The following is a 5685-nucleotide window of genomic DNA, read 5'->3' as shown; positions in this document are numbered from 1 at the left end:
AAAACATCACAAGACACTTTGAATGAGGGTCATTCAACAAGCTACCTGACCAGTACTAAATTGTATCAAAGTTATTAAAACAAAAGAAAATCTGATAAACTGTTTCAGATAATAGGTCCTTTGGGAGCTGTGAAAACAGAATTTAATGTGATCTCCCAGGTAGGATCTTGGAAAAGAAAAAAGATAGAAGGTAAAAACTCGGGAATGAACTCTGGACTTTAATCAGTTGGAATGTCAATATTGGCTCATCAGTTGTGGCAAATACACCATATTAACATAAGATGTTAATAGTAGGGGAACCAGGCGAGGACTATGGGAACTCAGAACTGTTTTCATTTTCCCTCCATAAATCTGAAACTATTCTGAAATACTAAGTTTACCTAAAATAAACAAAAGAAACCCAAGATCACTGTTGACTGTCCTGGGCTCTTTGACAAATGACCTGGAGAGAGGGCTCCAGAACTTGTGCAGCTGAAACATCTGCCTCCATGAGAATCTCCCAGTCAATGTGACCCAGTGGTCACTGCAATTGCTCGTCGCCACAGCATCTTATTTCATTCTCTTCTCAGAACTTAGCCTTCCCTAAAAGTCTTGCTGATTTACATTCCAGCATAACCTCTTCTCTGAAAGTAGAAATAAGCTCCATGATACACGGTACCTTGTGCAGTTAAACTTCAATTCTGGTCTTTGAAGGAGGCCTGGCATCGAGTAGTTACATATTCCTACAGTAAATCAACTTCAAGATCAGTTGGAATCATAGAATTACATGTCCTTCCCAGACAAAACCCAAACAATGACGGCTTCACCTAACAAGTGCTATCCTGCAAGCACCTACATACCTTGGAGCATTGACTCCCAGGTGCGTGTTTCTCTTCACACAGAACTTCAAACCTAGACAGGTCCTGAAAGATTAATCAGTTTAGGGTCCAAGTTTTGTAAATGAGATACATAAAATAAGATCTTAGGAACTTGTAGTTAATTTGTTTAAAAGAGAGCTCCCATTTGCTGGTGCATTCCCCAAATGCCTACAGTGACCTAGACTGGGGATGGGTGTTGCTTCCATCCAGGTCTCCCACGTGGGCAACAGGAACACAACTACTTTAGCCATCACCCGCCTCTCAGGGTCTGCTTTAACAAGAAGCTGGATTCAGTAGGCAGAGCCAGGTATCAAACCCAAGAACTGCTCGTGGCATCTTAACCACTAAGTCAAACATTCATTCCAGAAATCATCAGCCTTTGACTGACTTCAGATAAGTTAGTATTGTTCATTACTGGTAAGCTCTATAGAGTTCAGTGTGTAGTTCTCAGCATGAGTTAAAAGAGAAAGAAGAGCAAATATTTATTTGCTATTTATATCTCAGTGTCCACATCAGTGCATGTACACAAAAAGACAGGAAAATGTCTGAGAAGATTAAAGTGCACAGACTCTCCAAGCTCAGTTATGAGACTCATTGCCAATTTTCCTGATAATGAAAAGGAATATTTATAAGTAAAACAATTTAAATATGTACCTTGAAAATTATGTTTTTATTAAAAATTGTATTTGCATATTAAAATTATAAATGAATTTTATCATAATTAAATTATCTCATTTAAGCTTTGAAAGGAATTCCCTAGCCTTGGATTAACTTACTTTCTCCTCTGCCTGTCACATAGATTCTCTTGCTAGCCCAAAACAAACGATCAAACAAAACTGTAAACCACAGGATGGTACTCCTTGCAGATTTTTAAACTACACCAAATTAAAATCCAGAGACAACACAGAGCCTTGTTCTATGCTGACAAGAACATAGAAAGGAAAAAAAAAACACTACCTTCAACATGTCATAAAAGAGAAAAAATAGTATCTTCACTATTTATCATAGGCTATCAGCCAGCCACTATTCTGTATACATTATTGGTGCTATTTAAGTTAATCATTACAGCAACTTTAAGGAGTAGGTTCAACAAATTTTACTAGTTAATACCTATGTAAATTAAGGAACAGAAAGTGTAAATAACTTGTTTTAAGTCACACATTTAGTAAGTGTGTAGAATAGGATTCAGGACCAGACATTCTGATGCTAGAAATTAAGTGTTTAACTGATACACTATGCCAATAACTACAATGACAGTTACTAGTACATCTATAACTTTCTTCAATTTAATATTTGACTAATTTTTGAGACATTTTTAATTTACATTATAGTGAAAGTTTTGATGGCTCTGCTAATAAAGAGCTCAAAAAATAAAAACTAAAATAGACCATAGTCCAGCAGTAAAATAGGCGAGGACTATAAAACAATAATCAACTGAAAAGATGTTCCACTTATATAAATTTTAAAAGTCATAAAATCATTTGTGTTTAATCCTACTGCAGTAGTGACAAAGAAATGTGTTGTAGACACACTCCCCAGATGGCCGCCACGGCAGGTGCTCGCTGCGCCGATTCGAAGCCAGGAGCCAGGTGCCTCTTCCTGGTCTCCCATGCAGGTGCAGGGCCCAAGCACCTGGGCCATCCTCCACTGCCCTCCTGTGCCACAGCAGAGAGCTGGACTGGAAGAGAAGCAACCAGGACTAGAACCATGTGTCCATATGGGATGCTGGCACCGCAGGCAGAGGATTAACCAAGTGAGCCACAGCACCGGCCCCATGCAGACTTTTAAAAATAGGTATCTTCTCCCTCTAGTTCATTTTGAGTGGTATTGTCATATTGATGACTTATGGCAGAAATGGATCATACCATCCCTCATTCAAATGGCACAGCCACCTCAATTTGTTGAAGGACTATTGAACAGAATGCAGCTTTATTTGCTTAGGACTCAAGATCCCCATAAACTGACTCAAGTCTTTCTCTGCTAATTACTTACTCAGAAATTATATCGGTAAGCCAAATTGGTTGCTACTCACCAAAGATGCTATATGTAAATATTGCCTGTTTTTATGGCCTTTCTATCGAAAATTCAGACAGAATGTTTTCAGCAGTAGATCCCTTTGCAATTTTTTAAATCTCACGTGTGATTCATGTTCATCCTGGAATAACCAGCAAATTTAGGCCAAAAGTACAAGAAAAGAAAAGCATTACTAGGTCTATCACACAGAGAATTCCTGGATGAATCTCATTGTATATTCTTACCTTATATCTACATAAGGTGCACCATATATGCAAAAAACAAAATTAATCAACAAATATAGTTTTATAAAACATATTTCCCACATAATACATGAAAATCTATATTGATAAATTATAGCTTCACATTATAATTTATAAACAATAATCACCAAATCCTTTTTGTGAACATATAAAAAGTTTATATTTTACATTTAAACACCATTGCTATGAATATCCTTGCATGCATTCTTTACATATTTGTTCAAATATTAAGAAAAATAACTTGATGTGGAATTGTTGATGGAACATGTTTAAGCATTTAAATCATATCTGAAATGTTATTAAAGCACTCTAAAATGATTGCACCAATTTAACACTCAATAGCAGACACTAAACTGACCAGGTGCTATTCACTAACACTGGATATTAACTCTAAATTTAGTATTTGCCTACTGAAAGAAGAAAATAATCTCTTGGAGTTACTTTAACTTTGGCACAGTTGTTTAGCCAAGTCATTATCATGAATGCCTCTAATTGTGAGGTACAAGACCTGAATCATATCCTTCAGCTGTTTTCATACTTATACTCAGACTTTAATTAATCCTCCTAGAAAAAAATACCTTATTTTTTTAATCAAGTAGCAACAATAAGACCAAAACATGAATTAGAGTCCTGTCTTACGGCCAATCTGACTTCAATGAGACCAGCATGGAGCCTTTCTCAGTCTTCCTCTGTGTTCTTACACCTGTGTGCTTCTGAGACTTCTTGTTTTACATGAACCACATCATTGGAGCTTGCTCAGTTGGAGAGAGGGTTATGATTAAAAGAAAACTTGGCCCCTCCACCTTGTTGGCTGTGTACCTTTCCTGATGATGTCTCTGCACCTGCTTTAATGATCTTCTCTTAGCAGGTGGGAGAGGGCAAGACTAAGCCATGCCACTGTGGAATTCAAGGAGCAGGATCTGTCAATATAATTGGCATCCTATCCGTCAGATGATCTCCCAGGAACCTACAAGTAAGAGACACATAATTACCAGCACGATTTTCTCCTTGAAAGTAAAATAGAAGTTAATAAACATGATGTCCACAGGGTGCGTGCATGAAAGCAGCCCTCCTGGTACCCTTCTGAGCATTTCACTGCCACTCGCCACTCTACGCATGCTATAAAGAAGTGACCTCTCAAACAAGGATGGATGATTTATCAGTTTTCAACTTGTCATAAGGGAGGGTCATCCGTATTGCTGAGTGGCAACCTGAGGTCTGACTTTGGGAAAGTCAGACTTTGTTTCTTTGCCTCGTGCATCAAGGCAACTTTGGATTCAGTTTTGCACCTAAATTTTCTAAAACTCTAAAAAGGAAAAACAATAATGGCAATGCTCTGTGTTCAATAGAAGTGGTCAACAGCACACCTTAGCAAGGCCCATTATATTTTTTTGAAAAAAAATTTATTAAAGGATGAATAATAGAGATGCAAACAGCACTAAATTAAGGAGATATAAAGCCAGATCTCAGTTCCCCTTCCTAAATGTGTGATGTTGGAAAAGCTTTTTATCTTTATAATGCAATTTCCTCATTGAAAAGGAATGATAACAAATAGATACAGATCAAATAAGAAGCTAGATGAGGGGAAAACATGCAGCCTCTGATAGCCTGTATCCCCTTATTAGGGATTACCTTTGGCTTCAGATGGTTAATTCTGTTTTTGTCTTTAATATTATTTTCCCACAAGTTACATATTCACATGGCACAAAATGAGAAAAGAGACAAAAGGAAAAGTAAACACGGAAAATTATCTTTCCCAGTCCTGAACTTCAGACAAACAGTTTCCCTCTGGGTCAATAAATTTTATCACTTTATTTTATATTGTTCCAGAGGTATTTCATGCAACTATTTTGCTACTTCAAAAAGAAAAATTGTTCTGCATAAACTTAGATGTACAGTTGGCCGTTTATATCCATGTTTCCACATCTGGAATTCAACCATCCATAAATAGAAAATATTAGAATCAATTGTATCTGTATTGAATATGGACAGACTTTTTTTTCTTGTCGCTATTCCCTAAACAATATGGTATAGCAATTATTTACATTGTACTAGATAATGACAAATAATACAGAGATAATTTCAACTATTCTGGAAAATGTACATACTGCAAATATTATGCCATGTTATCTAAGGAACTTGACCATCTGCAGACTTGGGTTATCTTTGGGGAATCCTGGAACAAGAGGCTAGAGTATCTGCATATGTAAATGATTTCAGGGGACCCTGAACATACATGAAATACCCATATACCAGTGTGTTTACAAAGAGTATATGGAATTCCTCAACAGCCCTTGTAAAACTTTGATTTCAGACTTTTGCATTAAATCTGTGACCTATCTGTAACTTTCTGGTGTGAGCTGTGAGGCTGAGATCCAACTTTATTTTATTTTTCCCATCATGCATTCAACTATGCTGGTACGACTGACTGAAAGCTGGCTGATTCTAATAATTGCTTCCCATTTAAAACTAACAGATAGAGTTTGAATCTGGAAGTATATGAAAAAAGTTGAAAAACATGCAATGGTGTAATAAACAATTGACTAAGATTC

At 36.7% G+C, this 5685-nt stretch overlaps 1 long non-coding RNA gene across 1 annotated transcript; it reads right to left on the bottom strand.

Annotated features, from left to right (window-relative positions):
• Positions 1-779: 779 nt before the first annotated feature.
• Positions 780-4100, bottom strand: LOC127487680 (uncharacterized). The gene is made up of 3 exons (XR_007914731.2): positions 3953-4100; positions 2890-3012; positions 780-902 (listed from the first exon to the last, which is right to left on the bottom strand). It is a non-coding gene; the product is annotated as an uncharacterized lncRNA (long non-coding RNA).
• Between the last annotated feature and the right edge of the window lie 1585 nt (positions 4101-5685).

The sequence above is a fragment of the Oryctolagus cuniculus genome, chromosome 2 (assembly GCF_964237555.1).
Source record: "Oryctolagus cuniculus chromosome 2, mOryCun1.1, whole genome shotgun sequence".
NCBI classification, from domain to species: Eukaryota; Metazoa; Chordata; class Mammalia; order Lagomorpha; family Leporidae; genus Oryctolagus; species Oryctolagus cuniculus.
Note: the sequence above shows the minus strand (reverse complement) of the source record. Positions and strands in the feature narration are given on the sequence as shown.